The sequence below is a fragment of the Rhinopithecus bieti genome, unplaced genomic scaffold (genome assembly GCF_001698545.2).
Source record: "Rhinopithecus bieti isolate Rb0 unplaced genomic scaffold, ASM169854v2 scaffold_20892, whole genome shotgun sequence".
Taxonomy (NCBI): domain Eukaryota; kingdom Metazoa; phylum Chordata; class Mammalia; order Primates; family Cercopithecidae; genus Rhinopithecus; species Rhinopithecus bieti.
The window spans coordinates 1201478-1223354 of record NW_016810602.1 but is presented as its reverse complement, the minus strand read 5'-3'; the positions used below and the strand labels follow the sequence as shown (position 1 = coordinate 1223354).

At 39.5% G+C, this 21877-nt stretch overlaps 1 protein-coding gene across 9 annotated transcripts in view; it reads left to right on the top strand.

The window, feature by feature from the left end:
* FUT8 (fucosyltransferase 8) overlaps positions 1–21877 on the top strand; it is a 354455-nt gene that overhangs the window by 48676 nt on the left and 283902 nt on the right. For 4 of the 9 annotated variants that reach the window (XM_017892454.1, XM_017892444.1, XM_017892446.1 and 1 more), the window contains one exon: positions 13675–13772. The exons of 1 other annotated variant lie outside the window; for it this stretch is intronic. The gene's annotated coding sequence lies outside the window, so the exon portion shown is untranslated. Of the gene's footprint in view, positions 1–13084; positions 13101–13674; positions 13773–15619; positions 15717–21877 lie in introns of those variants that run through there. 4 more of the 9 variants (XM_017892448.1, XM_017892445.1, XM_017892452.1 and 1 more) reach the window with 3 other exon arrangements.

Below are 21877 nucleotides of genomic sequence, written 5' to 3'. Positions count from 1 at the left end.
CAGGCTGATTGTTTCATATAATATCACACATTCTGGATTTATTTTCTTGTGGTTTTTCTGTTTCTTATATACTTGTAGATGGAAGGTAGGCTTGCTTCATTTGCATTAAACAGTTTTGGGCAAGACACTTTGTAGATGATACTGTGGTATTACAAAGCACATAAAGTCATTTCTCCACTGGTGGGGATGTTAAGTTTGATAACTTGGTTACTATGGTGACCCACTAGATCTCTCCATTGTAAAGGAACATTTATCTCTTTGCAATTTAGCAAATAAAATTATGGGAGGCTACTTTGACACTCTCCTAAAAGCCTGTTCCCTAACTATCCTTTACGTAATGTTTTGAACATTCATTGATGATACTTGCTTGAATTAATTAATTGGGAGTTACAAAATGATGATTTTAAAAATTGTAATATTTTCTTCAGTATTTATTATTCTTCTATAATAAGTAGCTTTTCCTTGTCAATTGAGAGTATATTACAGCTCCTTCTAAAAAGCCAGGATAAATGCTTAATATAGTAGTCTCTTCTCATGTGCAGTTTTGCTTTCCATGGTTTTAGTTACCTGTGATCAGCTGAAGTCTGAAAATATGACATGGAAAATTTCAGAAATAAACCATTCATACATTTTAAATTTAAATTTCACTCTATTCTGAGTAGCATGATGAAATTTCGTGCCGCCCTGCCCAGGATTGAATTATCCCTTTGTCCATTGTATCCATGTTGTACAGTGTGTATGTATAGAAAAAAACTTGGTGGGCTGGGTGTGGTGACTCTTGCCTATAATCCCAGCACTTTGGGAGGCTGAGGCAAGTGGATCACCTGACATCAGGAGTTCGAGACCAGCCGGGCTAACATGGTGAAACCGCGTCTCTACTAAAAATACAAAAATTATTCAGGCGTGGTGGCGTACTCCTGTAATCCCAGCTACTCAGGAGGCTGAGGCAGGAGAATCGCTTGAACCCGGGAGGCGGAGGTTGTAGTGAACCAAGATCGCACCGTTGCACTCCAGTCTGGGCAACAAGAGCAAAACTCCGTCTCAAAAAAACAAAACGAAACAAAACATAGTGTATAGAGTTTGGAAGTATCTGCAGTTTCGGGCATTCACTGGGGGTCTTGGACCCCTGTGAATAAGGGGGAACTACTATATTGCCAGATTTTATTATATTATAATATTATTAGCTGATATTTTGTTAAAGTATTTTTGTATGTTTGTTCATGGAAGATATTGGTCTGTAATTGTATTAGTCTTCCATAACAAAATACAACAGATTGGATGATATTAAACAACAGAAATTTATTTTCTTACAGTTCTGGATGCATTGCATTGTGTGTGTATTCATAGGTAGTTTGTGTTATTTCTACTTTTGAACGTATTGAGATTTATGACCTTATATATGGCCAATTTTTGTGAATTAGTCTGTGTCTACTTGAAATGGGGTTGTATTCTCTATCAGAATATAAAACTCAATATAATAAATACAATATAGTAAAATCTACCTTATTGATTGTGTTACTTAGGTTGTCTATTGCTTTACCTGCTGTTATTCTGTTTCCATTAATTTCTCCATGCATCTACTATAGATTTTTGCTTGGCAAGGTTGTGCCCATGCTCTTTGGTTAATAGATATTCATAACTGAATTTTCTTCCTCATTGTTAATTTGGCCTTCAGCATAAAGAAGTGTCCTCCTTTGTCTTGTTAGATGCTTTTTGGCCTGAATTTTACATTGTGAGGTATTAAGATCATAACCCGTGTTTTCTTTTTGATTGTATTTTCTTGTTTTCTTTTTTTTTTTGAGACGGATTGTTGTTGTGTCTCCCAGGCCGAAGTGCAATGTTGCGATCTTGGCTCACTGCAACCTCTGCCTCCCAGGTTCAAGTGATTGTCCTGCCTCAGTCTTCCGAGTAGCTGGGGTTACAGGTGCTCACCACCACACCCAGTTAAGTTTTGTATTTTTGGTAGAGACAGGGTTTCACCGTGTTGGCCAGGATGGTCTCAAACTCCTGACCTGAAGTGATCTGCCCGCCTTGGCCTCCCAAAATGTCGCAATTACAGGCGTGAACCACCGTACCTGGCCATATTTGCCTGTTATACCTTTGTTCTTCTTTTTTCCCTTTTATATTTCTTAATTACTTTGTTTTAGGTGTATGCCCTTGTATATAGCATACTATTGGTTTTACTTTCTGAACCAATCTGAAAGTCTTGTTTCAATAGAAGAGTTAAGCTCTTTGAATTTATTATTGACATTGATATGCTTAATCTTCAGACAATTATTATATCTTCTGCATATATTCTATTTCTATATCTTTCATTGTGTTGTACTCATCTTTTTTAAAAAAAGTTTTGCTTTTGTTTTGGAATTTTTTTTTTTTTGTGGGGAGACAGAGTCTCGCTCTGTTGGAGTGCAGTGGTGCAATTTTGGCTCACTGCGGGGGTGAAATCTTCGCTCACTGCAGCCTTAACCTCACAGGCTCAAGCAATCCTCCCACCTCAGCCTTCCGAGTAGTTGGGACCACAGATATCTGCCACCATGACCGGCTAATTTTTAAATTTTTGTCGATATAGAGTCTCCCTGCATGGCCCAGGCTGGTCTCAAACTCCTGGGCTCAAGCAGTCCCCCTTCCTTGACCTCCCAAAGTGCTGGGATTGCAGGTGTGAACACCACTGCACCTGGCTGGAGATTATTTTTGGATGTTTAGTATATTTATTTGAATAAATTATGGAGTTTAATGAATAATAACATTGTTTTGTTAATTGTGACAAATGTACCAGGGCAGTGTGAGGTTTTAACAATAGGGGAATCTTGGTACACGGTATATAGAAACTGTCTGTACCATCTGCAACTTTTCTGTTAATCTAAAACCATTTTAAATTAAGAAAATATTAAATATAAAGTGCTGTAGGTGTCCTGGACCGGTGTTAGAAAGTAAATTTTGCACTGAGCATGGTGGTTCTTGCCTGTAATCCCAGCATTTTGGGAGGCCAAGGTGGCTGGATCACTTGAGGTCAGGAGTTCAAGACCAGCCTGACCAACATGGTGAAATCTGGTCTCTACTAAAAATACAAAAAATTAGCCAGGCATGGTGGTGCATGTCTGTAATGCCAGCTACTTGGGAGGCTGAGGCAGAAGAGTCACTTGCTCCTGGGAGGCAGAGGTTGCAGAGGGCTGATGTCCCACACTGCACTGCAGCCTGGGTGACAGTGAAGGAGACTGTCTCAAAAAAACAAAACAAAACAAAAAAACCCAAAAGAAAGTAAATTTTGTTTGAGTTTGTTGGTGAATATTAGCTGTATTTTTTAGTTTCCAGTAAATCAAGGTGCAGTGTAATCGTTGTACATTTTATGTTGAAGCGTTATGGGAAAATACCTTTATTTTATAATAATGAAGGAAAAGGACTTTTGGATTGGAAAGGAATATTTTGACAAAGATTATATAAAATTTTTTCTTCTAAAAATTCTTTTTCTTCAACCAGACAAGATACCATTTTTTCAAAGCTAGGTAAGATACCACTTTTTCAAATGGTATCTTGTCTGATTGAATTATTAGAATGTTTTTGGCATGTTTAGTAGCAAGTGGTAAAGGTCGATTGAAATACAAGCTGAAAAATTCTAATGGCCCCTGGAAGGTGGCAGTGTAGGCTTCTCGTCTCAGAATTTTAGATCTGGAGGAGACCTTTTTTTTTTTTTTTTTTTAGACGGAGTGTTGCTCTGTTGCCCGGGCTGGAGTGCAGTGGCCGGATCTCAGCTCACTGCAAGCTCCGCCTCCCAGGTTTACGCCATTCTCCTGCCTCAGCCTCCCGAGTAGCTGGGACTACAGGCGCCCGCCACCTCGCCCGGCTAGTTTTTTGTATTTTGTAGTAGAGACGGGGTTTCACCGTGTTAGCCAGGATGGTCTCGATCTCCTGACCTCGTGATCCGCCCGTCTCGGCCTCCCAAAGTGCTGGGATTACAGGCTTGAGCTACCGTGCCTGGCCTGGAGGAGACCTTTAAAATTTATTCCAGTTCCTTCATTATAGGAGAATATCTAGAAGTCTAGGGACATGATATGTTATTTCCGAGATCACATAGTAAATTGCTGTTTAGAGCTGGGACTAGTACTAAGCCTCTTCCATTTCTGTTTCAGGATTAGTTTCTCAATGCCAGAATGTGTTCTTGAAAGGCACGATAACCAGATCCTGGGCTCCTCATATCCTACCTAAATTAGTGCAACTAAAGCAGTGTGACATATTTATATTGGTGTTTTTATAAAGGCACAGAAACAGACATGATTTATTCAGTAAAACAGGGATAGTGTTAGGTCATAAGACCCCTGACCTGTTGATTCTACCTCTTTGTCTTACCCACTAATAAATAGCTTAGAGATAGTAGCTAAAAAAATCCAATGGTTATGAACTAGAGATTGGGAGCTGGAAGTGCAGCTGGTACTAGAAACCATAAAAACACCAGATGATGTTTGTGGTGTGGTGAAGAGTGCTGGGATGATGTGGGTAGAGGGTGATGAAAGCTTTGGTCATGAGTAAGTGGGTCTAGAACCTATAGAATGGGGGGCGGAATAAAGGAAGCAATGGAGCGACCATCAAACTCATGCTTATCAGGAGGATCGTTTGCTCTGTTCTCATTCTCTATAGCATATCACTACTTGCCAGCTAAGATTTAGAATAATCATAGACAATAACGAAATAAAATACATCTGATATCCGCACAATATTTCAAGCACAATACTCTCGTAAATATTGTACTATTTGATCGTTGCAATATCCTTGTGAGATAGGTAGAAGGGATATTGGTGAGTAGAAAATACTAAATATAATATGTGTTAATGTAGTGTGCTAGAAACCACTAAGGGATATAAGGGTGAATAGACACAGGCTCTGTTCTCATGGTGTGCCCAATCTTTTGGGGATGGGGTGGGAAAAACAACCAGTTACAATGTATAGGAAGTTGAAAAGGATTTAGAAATTCAAACTGTGTCCCATGGGAATTTAGAAATAGTGATGGTATTGTAACAGAAATTTTGGTATTTTGCCTTCTTAATTCAGACTAACTGAAAGGATAATGACTATAAAAGCATCTTGATTGTAATATATACTGATACAATTTTCCTTTATAATTTTCAGATTATTTTTTATTTTAGGTGATTTTACACAGCTATTTATATGAATAAATTTATGAATTAAGGATGACAGAAATCACTTAAATTGTTTTAGTGATTTTTGGCATATTAGCCTGGTTTGAGAAGGAGGAAGAAAACAAGGGAATTGATTTTGTAATGTCAAATAGACCTTACAAATTTAGGACAGATTTACCTAGACCATTATGAATAAATAAATAGACCCTTTTAATTAGTAAGAAACTAGACAAAATTTAATATAGTTGATTTCATACTAGTTTATGTTGATGATGTAGACAACTTCACCAAAGGAGGGGGAGTAGTGAATAAATTAGTTATAACTTATTTTACTGTAAAGTAATGTTAATTGTCAGAATAATTATAGGAAACATTTGCTAACCAATAAATATGAGTTTGACAGTCTTATAATGATGAATTCATTTTTGTTGAGATAGTGGACAAAGCAGACTTTTTTGTTTTTGTCACTTATTCCTAGAATCCATTTTAAAGTCTCTAGTTTTGTTAGTATTTATCACCTACCTTAACTATTTTCTTTTGCCAAAACAGAAAGAATGCAGCTTCCGTTGATATACTGGCGTCACTTAGAATATCAACACTACAGGGAAAGAAGGAAAGGAAGCAATATACCATTGTCAGTGTGCTTTTCTCCTCTGAGGCTTTCATCCTTCTTGTGTTTTCTCTCTTAGCATTGGCCCATAGCTAGAAGACATTGAGGTCCTGCCTTACTGCTTTTTTACCTTAGCCATGAACAGCATACCCCATACTATATTTAGGTTGATAAATTTTCAGTAGTAAAATTCTTCATGGTGAGCAGCCTCTTCTAGGCTGTCCTCACCCCTACCTTACCCTATTTCACTGTGGAAAGCTCACTTTCTTGGTTGAAGCATCTCCCTGTTTGAAGTCCAGCTTTGGGGAAACCTAGAATGACCTTAGGACAACCAGTGTTACGAGACTCAGTAGTGCCTGAGTCATACTTAGCTTTTTAAACATGTTTATAGCTTTCACTTTTTATGGGTAAATAGCCCTTTTATTATCAACACAGTACTTTCCTCTTTTTCTTAAAAGTGACTAATTTCACCACTGATGAAAGTTTGTTTTTGTCATCTGTTAAACATGTTTTCCCATGACTTTGGTTTTCTTCTTCATTTCATAAGTGATTTTGTGTGTATTTGTATGCACGTGTGTGTGGTTTCCTTTTGTAGAACAAGATGTATTTCTTTGAAGATGAGACTCAATGGGCCATTTACTGTTTTTCTTTCCTCACCTAGGGTATGTTCAGTTTAGCTTACAGTCTTCTTTTTTCCTAACAGTGTGGGTAAAAATGACTGACTCTGTTCAACATTACAGATTGAAAATAAAATCTGTGATTCCTAGCCTCTTTTTTTGTACTTCTTTATTTTAAAATCAGATTTTTCCTTCTCTATGCTTTCTTTTTTCCATCATGGAGATAACATAAGATGTTTATTTATTATATAGGTATTCTGTTTCTCCTGAAGACTTCTACTTATTGTTTTGCTTCTCTTCCTTTATTATGTTCATGTACAGTCTACAGCAAATCTTGTAATGTTCGACTGAATTCTAGTGCCACTAATGATAAGCAAGTATAACATTTCTTCTTAAGTGAATAATTTCTTCCATATATTTGACGTGGCTATGTTATGTGCTGCACTCTTGGTTGTATCTTTTCAGGTTTATTTATTTATTTATTTATTTATTTATTTATTTATTTATTTATTTATTTTGAGACAGAGTCTAGCTCTGTCGCCCAGGCTGGAGTGCAGTGGCGCGATCTCGGCTCACCGCAAGCTCCGCCTCCCGGGTTTACGTCATTCTCCTGCCTCAGCCTCCCGAGTAGCTGGGACTACAGGCGCCCGCCTCGTCGCCCGGCTAGTTTTTTGTATTTCTTAGTAGAGACGGGGTTTCACCGTGTAGACCAGGATGGTCTCGATCTCCTGACCTCATGATCCACCCGTCTCGGCCTCCCAAAGTGCTGGGATTACAGGCTTGAGCCACCGCGCCCGGCCTATTTATTTTTTCTCAGAGAAATCTTTCAGTTTATATCTTTTCTAAAATGGGGTTTTTCTTACATTGGGTTTTTATTGCTGATTACTGGATATTGTTTATTCTTTGGATGCTGTTGATATTCAGCTATCATGAAAGTAAACTTTCTTGGTTGATCATTTTTTTCTATTACATAATGAAGCAGGATATTTCCCTGACTCCTTTGTGGGACTCGCAACAGGGGTGCCTCCTTTACCCAGCCCACCAGTTTTTTTTTTTTTTTTTTTTTTGAGACAAAGTCTCTGTTGCCCAGACTGGAGTGCAGTGGCACTCACTGCAAGCTCACTGCAAGCTCCGCCTCCTGGGTTCATGCCATTCTCCTGCCTCAGCCTCCCGAGTAGCTGGGACTACAGGGGCCTGCCACCACGCCCAGCTAATATTTTGTATTTTTAGTAGAGACGAGGTTTCACCATGTTAGCCAGAATGGTCTTGATCTCCTGACTTCGTGATCCACCCACCTTGGCCTCCTGAAGTGCTGGGATTACAGGCGTGAGCTACCGTGCCCGGCCCCAACCCACCACTCTTAACTCTTTGTGGAAGGGAGCGCGCAAGTGAACGGGTGTGGGAATTGGAGTGAATGAGTGCTGGAACCAACTGGCCACTTTGGCGTCAGAGGGCTCAACCTCCACTCACTCGAACCCACTGTGTTCTACCCCTTGTAGGAGGGAGTGTGCGTATCAGTGGGTGCCAGAACTGGCCAGATGCTTTAGCTACAGCAGGAGTGAACTCTGTGCAGGCCCCACAGCAGTGTCCAGAAGTGGGTAACTGTGACTATTGAAGCCCCAGAGGGTATGTTACAGTGCTCTTTTAGCTCTGCTGTCCGTGGACAGCTTAAGTGTTAACAGCTTACTGGACCCTTTGCTTTTTTGTGTGAGGTGGCTGCCCTTTGCCAGTGAGGGCAAAGGGCCAGTGTGAAAGCCTTTTGTATCCACACTTGTGGCTCCTAAGCTCTTGTCTGGTGCCCAGGAAAAATGGGGTTGCATGAATGAATTGAAGGATGGTAAATGCAGGGGATTTTATTGCACATAAAAGTGGCTCTCAGCAGAAATGGAAGAAAGGGGACAGGATGGGTAGGTAATCTTCCCCTGGGAAGTTCAACCATCTCCGGCCAGATTCTTCTGTGTAGTAATGCCATCAAGCTGTCCTTCTGAAGTCAAGCCGCCTCTCTCCGATGTCCAGCTATGGTCTTGTCTACCAGCTGAGTCTGGAGTTTTCATAGGCACAGGCTGGGATGGGGCAGGGCTGTGGGTGGTTTAGGAAAAGGCAACATTTGAGCCGGAAAACAGGGATATAAATTCTCACTTTAGGCCACGGTTTTAGACTTTTTGACTTGAGGGTGAGGTTTTACTGGGGACCTGCCATTTTCTACCTAGAATTTCTCTGTCCCCCATTCCTGTCAATAATATGCATTTCTTAAATACTTTGTTTCTCCTGTGGTAATATTTTGTTTTCATATGAGTTCCTTCTCATTCTTAGATCCTATTTATGCTTCTTTGCTTTAGGATAACATATTGACATATAAGTGATATTTATTGAATACGTCTAATATTTAGAAAATTTCAGCATTTAGTGCTGTCACAAAGTTAATTTAGTTCATAGTCCTCCTTTAAAATACAGTGTTTCCAGATAAGATGGACTAACAGGGATGGTCTTTTCACCTAAGACAACTAAAGAATGGGACAAAATAATGAAACAACAGTTCTCAAGACATTTGCCATCAAGCAGCAAAAGACATTGATCCCCAAGGGATGGGAAACAAATTAGGCGAGATCATGCAGTTGCTCTAGCTCCCACCTAGAGAGAGTTTCTAGGGGTGGAACAAAGCAGTGGAACCCAGAAGGAGCCTAGAGATTTCTCTGTATTGAAGAGGTGGAGCTAGCTGGGAGATTGGGGGGCCAAGGCAGCTAGAGTTCACAAGGTAGAGTGCCAGAGAGGAGAAAGCTGCAAGAGACAGAACTTCACAGATCTGTAGAAATTCTTTTCAAGAATTCAGTTGACTAGTGATCAATACATGCCTGTAAGGAAACTACAGGAAGCTGCGGAAGAACCACCGAAAATGAATTGAAGGGAGTAAATACAATACTCAGCTCACACGTGGCTAGGAATAGGGCCTGAATCCATCAGACAAAAAAACTTCATAATTCAACAGGTGTGTCAGGTAGAGGACCTCCAGCCTTCTACTTTTTATTTCTAGATGTTCAACTTGGGTCTTTTTTGTTCTGTGTCTTTACTTAATATACTTAACCTTTCTTCTGGCTTTTAGTACACATGGAACAGATATATAATAACTTTTAATGTCCTAGTCTCCTAATTCTACCAACCCTGTCATTCCTGGGTTGGTTTTGATTGATTGATTGATAGCTCTCCTTCTGGCTCTATTTTCTTGCCTTAATTTTTTTAACCTGCTTGTTAATTAATTGGTGCGTATCAGGCATGTAAAATAAAACATTGTAAGTTGTACCTTGTTGGGTGCTGGACATTTTTATATTCCTATGTTCTTTTTTTTTTTTTTTAAGAGATGGAGTCTTGCTCTGTTGCCTGGGCAATAGTGCAGTAGTAGCCTGATTATAGCCCATGGCAGTATTCAACTCTTGGGCTCAAGTGATCCTCCTGTTGCAGCCTCCAGAGTAGCTGGGACTGCAGGTGCGTACCACCAGCCCCGGTGCCTGTAGATATTTTTTGAACATTTTCCTGGTCTGTATTGAAGTTCTTTGAAAGTGTTTTTTAACTTTTAGTTATTGCTTTTAATCTTTGTTAAGTGTAACCACTTAATTTAATTTTCCCGACTACTGAGGCAAAACCCTTCTGAATACTTTATGCTTCATGAATTATGAGACTTTTCCATTCTGGCTGTTGGTTACAGATGTTAAACTGAGGATCATATTGTCCATTCAAGACCTGTTTTTAAGCTCTGTTGGGATCATTATAGAGTAATCTTTATTCTAGGATAAATTTAGCCCTCCTGAGGTCTGTACCTATTGCCTAGAGTGTAAAGAGATATCTCTACTGTGGCTGGATGGAACTCAGATAATCTGTCTCCGAGCTCAGTGTCAACCCAGAGTCGTTCATATTTTACCTCCTGGCAGATGTTTTTGTCTGACTTTATGGAATTTCACCCTAAGCATGTGTAGATTAGTATTTAGTTGACGACTCAAGTAGACCCCAATGTACTTATCTGTAGCTTTTTTCTGCTTAAGTTTCTCCTTTCTAGTATATTATTCTAGTAATTCTTGCCACCTCCACTGTTCCAAACTCCGTTCTTTGCAAGTTAGCAAAACTGCTGTATTCTGCTTTGAATTTCCCTGTTGGCAGGGGTATCTAGAACATGTCTCTATGCAGAAAGCCAGTGTGGTCATAGGCCTTATCTAGTTTGTTTTCTTGTTTCAGGGAACACAGATCTATACTAATCGTTGTTCACTGTCTGGAAACGGTCATGTATTTTTGTGTGGTTTTGCAGTTGCTTACCATCTGAGGGTAAATCTGTTACCAGTTATTCCATAATGGCTGGAGGCATACATTTCATACTATTGGATTATTGTGGAGTTTGGCAAAGACTTTTGGGTGAAGTTACAGGAAAGAATTACAATAGACCTTTGCTGATTTTAGACTTAATGGCTATTTAGTAATTGTGTGTTTATGGGCTTTGGGAGTAGTTGACTATGTCTTCTTCAAATAGATCTGTGAGATAATGTAAGTAATAAAGCATTATTATTCTTGGGTTTTTGCACTCCAGGGTGGCTCATGTTTGCAATTCCAGCATTTTGGGAGGCTGAGGCAGGAGGATTACTTGAGCCCGGGAGTTTGATACCAGCCTGGGCAACATAGCGAGACCCAGTCTTTACAATAAAGTGAAACAAAATACATTTTAAAATCTTTTAAAAAAGAAAATAGTTGTATTACCTTCGTGGTGGGAGGAGTTTAAGTTAGTGATATTGCTTTTATATTAGTTGTAATTGCCTAAAATTGTTTTCAGTAGACTTTGATGTCATTGGAGAAAAACTGCTTCTCACAATTAATAATGTCAATCAGAGAAAAATCCATGTTGTTGACGTAAGAGTAAAGCGACTGGCAGAAAGACACATTTCTATAGAATGTATTGTGTCTTTGTACTGTTCTTGGGTTTTTGTACTTGGTGACCTGCACATACTACACACTCAGTGAACATTTGATGTGTGAATCTTTATTAAGGCCATTTCACTTTTCAGTTAATCATATTGATTACTAACTGTGTGCCAAACATGATACTGGATGAGGGAGAGGCAGCAACAAATGAAGTAGGAGAAGGGTCCCTGATCAAAAGACTGCATGAGATGGTGCATGTATAAGGTAGCAAAATATTCTAGCGAAGATTAATGAAGTATAGAATGATTATGTCAGCTCTTAGGGAGGTATAGAGGGGATGGATTTTGAGAAAGCTGATGGATATGCATTGATTGATAAAGGAGAAAAAAATCCCTGTTTTTTAAAAAAAGGAATGGTGTATTGCAGGGCGACAGCTGAGAGTAAACAGATTGTTCCATGGAAAGAAAGCAAAATTAAATTGGCTTTAGTAGAAGTTTGTGTAGAAGATAGTAAGAAACTGGGTTATAGAGCTAATTGAGGTGTCATACAAAATCGAGGAGAAATACAAAAGATTTTGAGCTTTGGTCTGAAAAGAGGTATACTTCTGAATGCCTTTTATGTTAAAAGATAGACAAAGTTAAAGAATTTTATATTCACAAAGCAAGTTATATGAGCGCTAACTTATTTTAAGTTGAACTATGAAGCAAATTAAGCCACTGAGTGTTACTGAGTTTGGGTATAATTTGCAAAACAAAAACCCATTTTTTGTTGACATTTGGAAAGGGCTACTTACAGAATAAGTCAATGTACAAAATAAGTGAATTTGCATGTTATTGTTTCTGGAATTGGTGGGTTCTTGGTCTCACTGACTTCAAGAATGAAGCCGCGGACCCTCGCGGTGTGTTACAGTTCTTGAAGATGGTGTGTCCGGAGTTTGTTCCTCCAGACGTTCAGATGTGTCTGGACCTTCTTCTTCTGGTGGGTTCGTGATCTCACTGTCAGGAGTGAAGCTGCAGACCTTCATGGTGAATGTTACAGCTCTTAAAGGCAGCGCGTCTGGAGTTGTTCATTCTTCCCAGTGGGTTTGTGGTCTCATTGGCTTCAGGAGTGAAGCTGCAGACCTTCGTGGAGAGTGTTATAGCTCATAAAGGCAGCATGAACCCAAAGAGTGAGCAGCAGCAAGATTTATTGCAAAGAGAGAAAGAACAAAGCTGCTACAGTGCAGAAGGGGACCCTAGCGGTTGCCGCTGACTGGGGCATCCTGCTTTTATTCCCTTATCTGACCCCACCCACATCCTGCTGATTGGTCCATTTTACAGAGTGCTGATTGGTCCATTTTGACAGAGTGCTGATTGGTGCGTTTACAATCCTTGAGCTAGACACAGAGTGCTAGAGGGAAAAGTTCTCCAAGTCCCCACTAGGTTAGCTAGATACAGAGTTAGCTAGTTACAGAGTACCAATTAGTGTGTTTACAAACCTTGAACTAGACAGACACAGAGTACTGATTGGTGTATTTACAAACCCTGAGCTAGACACAGTGCTGGTTGGTGCGTTTATGATCCCTTAGCTAGACATAAAAGTTCTCCAAGTCCCCACCAGATTAGCTAGATACAGAGTGCTGATTAGTGCACACACAATCCTCCAGCTAGATATAAAAGTTCTCCAAGTCCCCATCTGGCTCAGGAGCCCAGCTGGCATCACCTAGTGGATCCTGCAGCGGAGCTGCAGGCGGAGCTGCCCACCAGTCCTGAGCTGCGCCTGCATTCCTCAGCCCTTGGGCTGTGATGGGACCGGGCACCACGGAGCAGGGGACAGCGCCTGTCGGGGAGGCTCTGGCCACAGGTGGGGAGCTCAGACGTGGTGGGCTACAGGTCCCAAGCCCTGCCCCAGGGGGAGGCAGCTAGGGCCCCGTGAGAATTTGAGTGCAGAGAATTTGAGTGCAGCACTGGCGGGCGGCACTGCTGGGGTCCCGGCGCAACCTCCACAGCTGTTGGCCCGGGTGCTAAGCCCCCCACTGCTCTGGGCTGGCATCGCCAGCTGGCTGCTCCATGTGCTGGCTGGCTGAACCCATGCCCGCGCCGGTGCCGGCTGTAACTTGCACTTGCCCGCGAGCGCCACACGCAGCCCTGGTTCCCGCCCCACCTCCCCCTCCAAGCAGAGGGAGGAGGCTCTGGCCTCAGCCAGCCCAGAGAGGGGCTCCCACGGTGTGGTGGCAGGCTGAAGGGTTCCTCAGGTGCCGTCAGCGTGGACACCGAGACTGAGGAGGCGCTGAGAGTGAGGGCTGCTAGCACATTTGTCACCTCTCATTGTGACTGGCTATGTAAGGAAAAGTTAAAGGGATTTAAAAATATATATAATAATGCTAACTGAAGATTGAGTCAAGGGCTGAATTTCATATATTTTTATTTTGTTCCAGGTTGCTGCTTTCGCTCAGAGGATATCGATGACCCTAATGGTCTTTTTGTTCAAGATAAAGTGACTTACTGCCTTTGTTGATTAACTGGACAAATTCAGGTTAGTGTATTTTGTGGACAGCACTTCCCTTTTCTAATTATATGTTAATATTTTGAGAAATAGATAATTTTGTGGTTAAAGCGACATGTTACATACCAGTAAAGTAGAAAGGCCAAGTCAGTCTAAACTCTGTTGAATTGTGTATTAGTTAAGAAACATTTTCTTACTGCCTACTGTGTACAATATTCACTGCATACATTGAAAAATATTTTATTTCCTTTTAAATAGTTTCGTACTTTAAATTATGGGGCTGGATAAACAGTTGTGGTTGAACGTGATACATTAACTTTTGGCATCGTTGTGTGGCAATTTTTGGTGCTAAAAATAAGCAACTCATCTTAAACATTTCTGACATTTTTAGTAGCTGACTTTTAAAGGTATTCTTGTCCAGATTTCAGTCCTACATTAACATTTTTATTTATTTTTAGCGTTCAGTCTATTAATTTTGACAAATATATGTCACCACAATTAAACCATTTTCCAAACCTTTCAAATTTGCTCGTGTTGCCCATTTGTAGTTGACCTCTCCTTATACCTCAATCCCTAGCAATCGCTAATCTCTTTCTATCCCTATAGTTTGCCTTTTCCAATATGTCATTTAATTGGAATCATCTAATATGTAGTTTTTAAATCCTGGCTTCTTTCACTTAGAATAATATATTTGAGGTTTATTCATGTTGCTGTGTGCATCAGTAGTTGTGTATCAGTAGTTTGTTCTTTTTTTATTGCCGAGTAGTGTTCCACTTTATGGATACCATAATTAGTTTATTCATTTACCTGTTTATGGATATTTAGGCTGTTTCTAGTTTTTGATGATTGTAAAACTGCTGCAGTCATACATTAAAAAAATAAAAATGTGATTCTATGTTCTTTAAAAAATTTGGCTGGGTGTGGTGGCTCAAACCTGTAATCCCAGCAGTTTGGGAGGCTGAGGTGGGCAGATCATGAGGTCAAGAGATCGAGACCATCCTGGCCGACATGGTGAAACCTTGTGTCTACTAAAAATACAAAAATTAGTTGGGTATGGTGGTGCATACCTGTAGTCCCGCTACTCGGAGCTGTAGTCCCAGATACTCAGGAGAATCGCTTGAACCCGGGAGGCAGAGGTTGTGGTGAGGTGAGATTGTGCCATTGCACTCCAGCCTGGTGACAGAGCGAGACTCCGTCTTTAAAAAAAAATTNCCTGAGCTGCGCCTGCATCCTCAGCCCTTGGGCTGTGATGGGACCGGGCACCACGGAGCAGGGGACAGCGCCTGTCGGGGAGGCTCTGGCCACAGGTGGGGAGCTCAGACGTGGTGGGCTACAGGTCCCAAGCCCTGCCCCAGGGGAGGCAGCTAGGGCCCCGTGAGAATTTGAGTGCAGAGAATTTGAGTGCAGCACTGGCGGGCGGCACTGCTGGGGTCCCGGCGCAACCTCCACAGCTGTTGGCCCGGGTGCTAAGCCCCCCACTGCTCTGGGCTGGCATCGCCAGCTGGCTGCTCCATGTGCTGGCTGGCTGAACCCATGCCCGCGCCGGTGCCGGCTGTAACTTGCACTTGCCCGCGAGCGCCACACGCAGCCCTGGTTCCCGCCCCACCTCCCCTCCAAGCAGAGGGAGGAGGCTCTGGCCTCAGCCAGCCCAGAGAGGGGCTCCCACGGTGTGGTGGCAGGCTGAAGGGTTCCTCAGGTGCCGTCAGCGTGGACACCGAGACTGAGGAGGCGCTGAGAGTGAGGGCTGCTAGCACATTTGTCACCTCTCATTGTGACTGGCTATGTAAGGAAAAGTTAAAGGGATTTAAAATATATATAATAATGCTAACTGAAGATTGAGTCAAGGGCTGAATTTCATATATTTTATTTTGTTCCAGGTTGCTGCTTTCGCTCAGAGGATATCGATGACCCTAATGGTCTTTTGTTCAAGATAAAGTGACTTACTGCCTTTGTTGATTAACTGGACAAATTCAGGTTAGTGTATTTTGTGGACAGCACTTCCCTTTTCTAATTATATGTTAATATTTTGAGAAATAGATAATTTTGTGGTTAAAGCGACATGTTACATACCAGTAAAGTAGAAAGGCCAAGTCAGTCTAAACTCTGTTGAATTGTGTATTAGTTAAGAAACATTTTCTTACTGCCTACTGTGTACAATATTCACTGCATACATTGAAAATATTTTATTTCCTTTTAAATAGTTTCGTACTTTAAATTATGGGGCTGGATAAACAGTTGTGGTTGAACGTGATACATTAACTTTTGGCATCGTTGTGTGGCAATTTTGGTGCTAAAATAAGCAACTCATCTTAAACATTTCTGACATTTTAGTAGCTGACTTTTAAAGGTATTCTTGTCCAGATTTCAGTCCTACATTAACATTTTATTTATTTTAGCGTTCAGTCTATTAATTTTGACAAATATATGTCACCACAATTAAACCATTTTCCAAACCTTTCAAATTTGCTCGTGTTGCCCATTTGTAGTTGACCTCTCCTTATACCTCAATCCCTAGCAATCGCTAATCTCTTTCTATCCCTATAGTTTGCCTTTTCCAATATGTCATTTAATTGGAATCATCTAATATGTAGTTTTAAATCCTGGCTTCTTTCACTTAGAATAATATATTTGAGGTTTATTCATGTTGCTGTGTGCATCAGTAGTTGTGTATCAGTAGTTTGTTCTTTTTTTATTGCCGAGTAGTGTTCCACTTTATGGATACCATAATTAGTTTATTCATTTACCTGTTTATGGATATTTAGGCTGTTTCTAGTTTTGATGATTGTAAAACTGCTGCAGTCATACATTAAAAAAATAAAATGTGATTCTATGTTCTTTAAAAAATTTGGCTGGGTGTGGTGGCTCAAACCTGTAATCCCAGCAGTTTGGGAGGCTGAGGTGGGCAGATCATGAGGTCAAGAGATCGAGACCATCCTGGCCGACATGGTGAAACCTTGTGTCTACTAAAATACAAAATTAGTTGGGTATGGTGGTGCATACCTGTAGTCCCGCTACTCGGAGCTGTAGTCCCAGATACTCAGGAGAATCGCTTGAACCCGGGAGGCAGAGGTTGTGGTGAGGTGAGATTGTGCCATTGCACTCCAGCCTGGTGACAGAGCGAGACTCCGTCTTTAAAAAAAAATTCTTTTTTTGCATTGATATATATTAGATGTACGTATTTATTTTCAGGGTACATGTGATAATTTAATACCTTTATGTAATCAAATCCGGGTAATTGGAATATCCATTAACTTATTCATTTTTTCTTCATATTAAGAACATTTTAATTATTCTTTCCTAGCTATTTTGAAAGGTACAGTCAACTAAGGTTAACTGTAATCACCCTATTGATCTGTTGAGCACCAGGTCTTATATCTTCTAAGTGTATGTTTGTACCCATTAATCAACCTTTTCTTCATCCCCCAACCCCATATATTTTTTGCTAATAGAAGTTACTTTTTGTTGTTGCTGATATTAAAGAGCTGTAATGATTTAACTATTGCCTTTTAGGCCGTGGTTGCATTTCTTTTTAAAAATGTTATTAAAACGTAAGGAGAACACAACCAACATCGTGGCTATGGGGAGAAACTTGCAATTTATGGTCATTTTGAGTACAGAAAGAGAAATGATGTAAAATTATTAGAAAGGGGATCTATTGGAACTTGTGGTGTTTACTGATTTTGGAGATAATAGGTAGCCTTCTTGAATATAGTGGTAGATCAGAAATATACAGATAGATTAATATCGTTAAACCTCATATAGGTAGCTTCAAAAGTCATGTATAAAAGTCAAGTACATTAGAATTCTCCTATATTAAAAACATACTTAAAGAGGGTAAAGGTTGGGCATGCAAAAGTCAGTTTAAACTTTCTTGAATGAATATGTAGGATGAAAGTGATAGAAACTGTCTTTCTGCCTTGGGGAAATTAATGACCTCAAAAAGTAGCTTGAAACCCTGTTTGAATATTTATAAGGAAACTGTAGTTCATTATTTGTTATAGAAATAAAAAGGTGTTGAGAAAGTATTATGCTCTGACTGAGAAAATGTTGGATGGTTTAGACTCTAGCTTCTAAGCCTGGACACTAAAAGACTTACTGCAACTTTAAACTGTTTTCTTGTTTCTGAACATGTTTAGATGAATTATGTAACTTTCATAGTATCTCTATAGATAAGTGGCTTGCCGTGTTGTGTTCTCCGAAAACATTTTTTTAAAACTTTTTTCCTTTCATTTCTTTTTTTTTTTTTTTTGAGACAGAATCTCGCTCTGCCACTCAGGCTGGAGTGCAGTGGCTCAATTTCTGCTCACTGCAACCTCCGCTTCCTGGGTTCAAACAGTTCTCATGCCTCAGCCTCCCAAATAGCTGGGATTACAGATGTGCGCCACTATGTCCAGCTAAGTTTTGTATTTTTAGAAGAGATGGGGTTTTGCTATGTTGGCTAGGCTGGTCTCAAACTTCTTGGCTCAAGCAGTCTGCCCGCCTCAGCCTCCTGAAGTGCTAGGATTATAGATGTGAGGCACCGTGCCTGGTCAGAGAGCATTTCTTAAATAGACAAAACATTTTAGGCAGAGTCAGAGCATTTTAGAGATACTTCTGAAAGAGAATAGTTATCTATTCAGTGGGCAAATCCAACACAGAGTCAAAGATAATGCTGTGCTCAGAAGTCATGATTTCTTCAGGATTTTAGGGTATTTAGATTTTAAACCACAATTCTAAGGTCAATATTTATGTAAAGTATTTATGAAAATAAAAGCCATATTGAAATTTAAATTTAATATGCTTTAATTCACATAAAATATTTTGAGGTTGTTAATAAAGTTTAGATTTTTCTAGCTATATATTCAATATAAGCATATTTTTTTTAATATTTGAAAATTGAGATCCTATCTTGCACTGTTTAAATAGTAGCCCGTTTAACTTAAAATTAACTGCAAAAGAAATAAACAAAAACTGAGTTTTTGTAAAGAATATTAAATTGAGTAATTTAACTTTATCCCATCCATTGGGTTAAACAGTGATCCCAGGATAAAGAGAGAGACAGAATGATGAGTAAAATGAACCCTATACTGCAGTGTCTCCAGATACCTGTATGAGTAAAAGCTTACCATCTTACCTCTCTGGGTCTTTATTTTCTTATTTTAAAAAAAAGACGTTAAGGTCCACATTAAAGTCAGGTATTATTGGTGAAGTTTAAAACTACTAGTCTCTTTTATTTCATGAACACTGCCAGGCATTGGAAATTAGTGATAAAACTTGATTCACTGTGAGTAACAGCCAAAAAATAATAAAAAAAAATAGCATTTTATTTTAAAGTTAAAATAATAAAATAAAATAAAACTTGTTTGAGATACTTTTCTAGAAATGGAACATTTTAAAATGAAAATAGGATCCAAACATCTAAGTATTTACTTTTGATATTTGATATATAGGCTTGTTATAAGATTGTGACTCTGCTGAAGTGGTTTTAGTTTATACAGATTTTTGAGAGAAGAAAGTGTACCTTTTTGGTCTATATGTTTTCTTTGGAAGCATCTTCTCATTGTATTGTACCAATTTCATCTTGATTCTCTAAGAATCTTTTTAGTCTTTTAGGTCAAAGGAAATAGGTATTGAGAGACATTTCTCTTCAGTCTTACGGGTCTCTTCTGTTTCTGCACATTTGCTGAGCAGAGTACTGATAGCTTTTGTTGGGGGCTATCTTTTTCAAAGAAATCTATTTAGCAAACAGCCTAGGAAGATAGAAATAGTGCTTCCATTAGGACAGATGGCACATTTCTTTGCTGTCCGGGATAATTAAGATAATCTCTCTGGGGAAAAGGTTGGGCATGTTTGCTTGTAGCTCCTGGGGAGTTTCATAAGCTTAGGTTTTCTTGTCCTGCAGTGCAACCCACAGTATGTGCACTTGGTTTTCCTTTCATTGGCCTTTAGGAATTAGAGCTTGAGGAACCAGTACAAAATATGATACTATGTCTATGTTATTGTTGTGAGTAGTAAACTGTTCTTTGTTTCTGACCTAGGAGTGTCATAACTTCTGCCAGGATTATCTGATGCTAGTTTATGAGATACCACTAACACAACCTATTGATAAAACAAAACTGAGTTTATTGCTTATTGTGGTAAGGGAGAACACCACCTTAAAAGATCTTTGGTAGTGTCTTAGGTCAAAATTTGAGAATTATAAGTTTGGTTTAAGTTGGATCTTTCAGTGGTGGCGATGAGACTTGATTAGGATTGAGTAGGTGTCATGATAAAACAGTTGAGGTTTGGTCGAAACAGTAAGATAAAGATTTTGAAAACTACCAAAGAGTTGATGGGTCTTTCCAGAAGGTCTGTAGTGAACAATCACATTATATTTCTACAAGAGTCTCCTAGAATAGCAGTTATGCTAGTTAAGACAGTGGACTGGTAAAGTCATGTTAATGTACCTAGAAAGTTGTGTGTGTGAGTGATTAGTTTTCTAGGGCTGCTATAACAAAGCACCGTAAACTGGGTGGCTTAATATAACAGAAATTTATTCTTTCACAGTTTTGGAGGTTAGAAGTCTGAAATCAAGATGTTGGCAGGGCCACACTCTCTCTGAAGGCTCTAGGTAAGAATCCTTTCCTTCTTCTTTTAGCTTATGGTGGATGCCAGAAATCCTTAGTGTTTCTTGACTTGTGGTAGCATAACTCCAATATCTATCTCAGTATTCACATGACATCTTCCCTCTGTGGGTGTTTGTGTTCAAATTTCCTTCTTATAAGAATTCCAGTCATGTATTAGTGTCCGTTCTAATCCAAAATGACATTATACCAACTTGATTATATCTGCAAAGACCCTATTTCCAGCAGTTATAAATTTTAGGAGGACAGTTATTCAACTCAGTATGGGGGACATGTAGTTTCAGTCTTCAGTGTCCAAACTGTGTGTAGGTACATGGTGTTTGCTCTCAGTGTCCATGAAACTATGGTAGACTGATGTTAGCTTGCATGTAGGGTAAAATCTTAGGTTCTTCAGAGTTCTTGACAACCGCATGGTATAGTAGAAAGAAAATCAGTCTGGACATCAAAGTACCTTAGTTCTGCTCTGTTATTAACTAGCTTAAGAAAGTTACTGTCTTCTTCAGCTATTAGGTTGTTACTGATACACCAGGAGTTCAGTCTAGGTCCTGCTGCTTGCTGCATAGAAAGCCAATCACTGAGACAACGAGTATTGCCAAGGAAGAAGGCTTTATATTAGGTGCAGCAGCTGAGAAAATGGGAGCTCAGTCTCAATTTCATCTCCCTGACTGACTAAAACCAAGGTTTATATAGCAGGGAAGAAATATATTATGGCAATGTGTAAGAAAACAGGAACTTGGGAGGGGCAAGGAAGCAATAATGGTGAATGAGGGGTCTGGCATCTGGTGGGGTGATTTGGTTTCAGTTCTTTGATACTTTTTCTGCCAAAAGAATTGTCTGTGAGACTACTGGGTTGGTTTCAGTTTCCTCACAGATAAAATTTGAGGCCTGAGGAAGAGAAGAAGAGTAAACCAAATGATCTTTAAGACGTATCTAGTTCTCAGATTCTAAAGTTTTATAATTGTTGAGTGCCTGCTATATACCATATTAATATTAGTCTTGCTGGAGTCACATAATAAAAAGGGAATAGAAAATGCATTAAGTGCTAATCAGATAGACTCTAACTTGTGAATGTAGCATGCATAAATTAATTTGTTTTGTTTATTTGGGTGAAGCTAATTAATGAAGATATTAGGTAAACATGCTGTTTGCCCTGATCTCTCTGACTTACCATTTTGGTTTTCAACTTGGAATAGTATATTTGGAAGAGGAGCATTCTGCAGGTCACTTAAAGTTAGAAAAATGCTGCACTCTCAGGCTGAGTTCACAAAATGAAATAACCTTTCCTGAAGTGAATATGAGAATGTGGTCCCGCCTTCATTGCCCACATTTGTCTCTCATGTCATTCTTGTGGCTGAGAGATTTTAGAAAAATTCTTACTAGAGAATGGTAATAGTACTGTGAGGTGGAGCATGGTGTTAGAATTCTAGGTGTAAGTTATTCATATGCTATTGAGTTTTCTTTATGTTTTAAATAGGTCACTGTAGTATGGTGTTTGAATTCTTTCTTTGAATCATGTTGAAAGTATTTAATAAT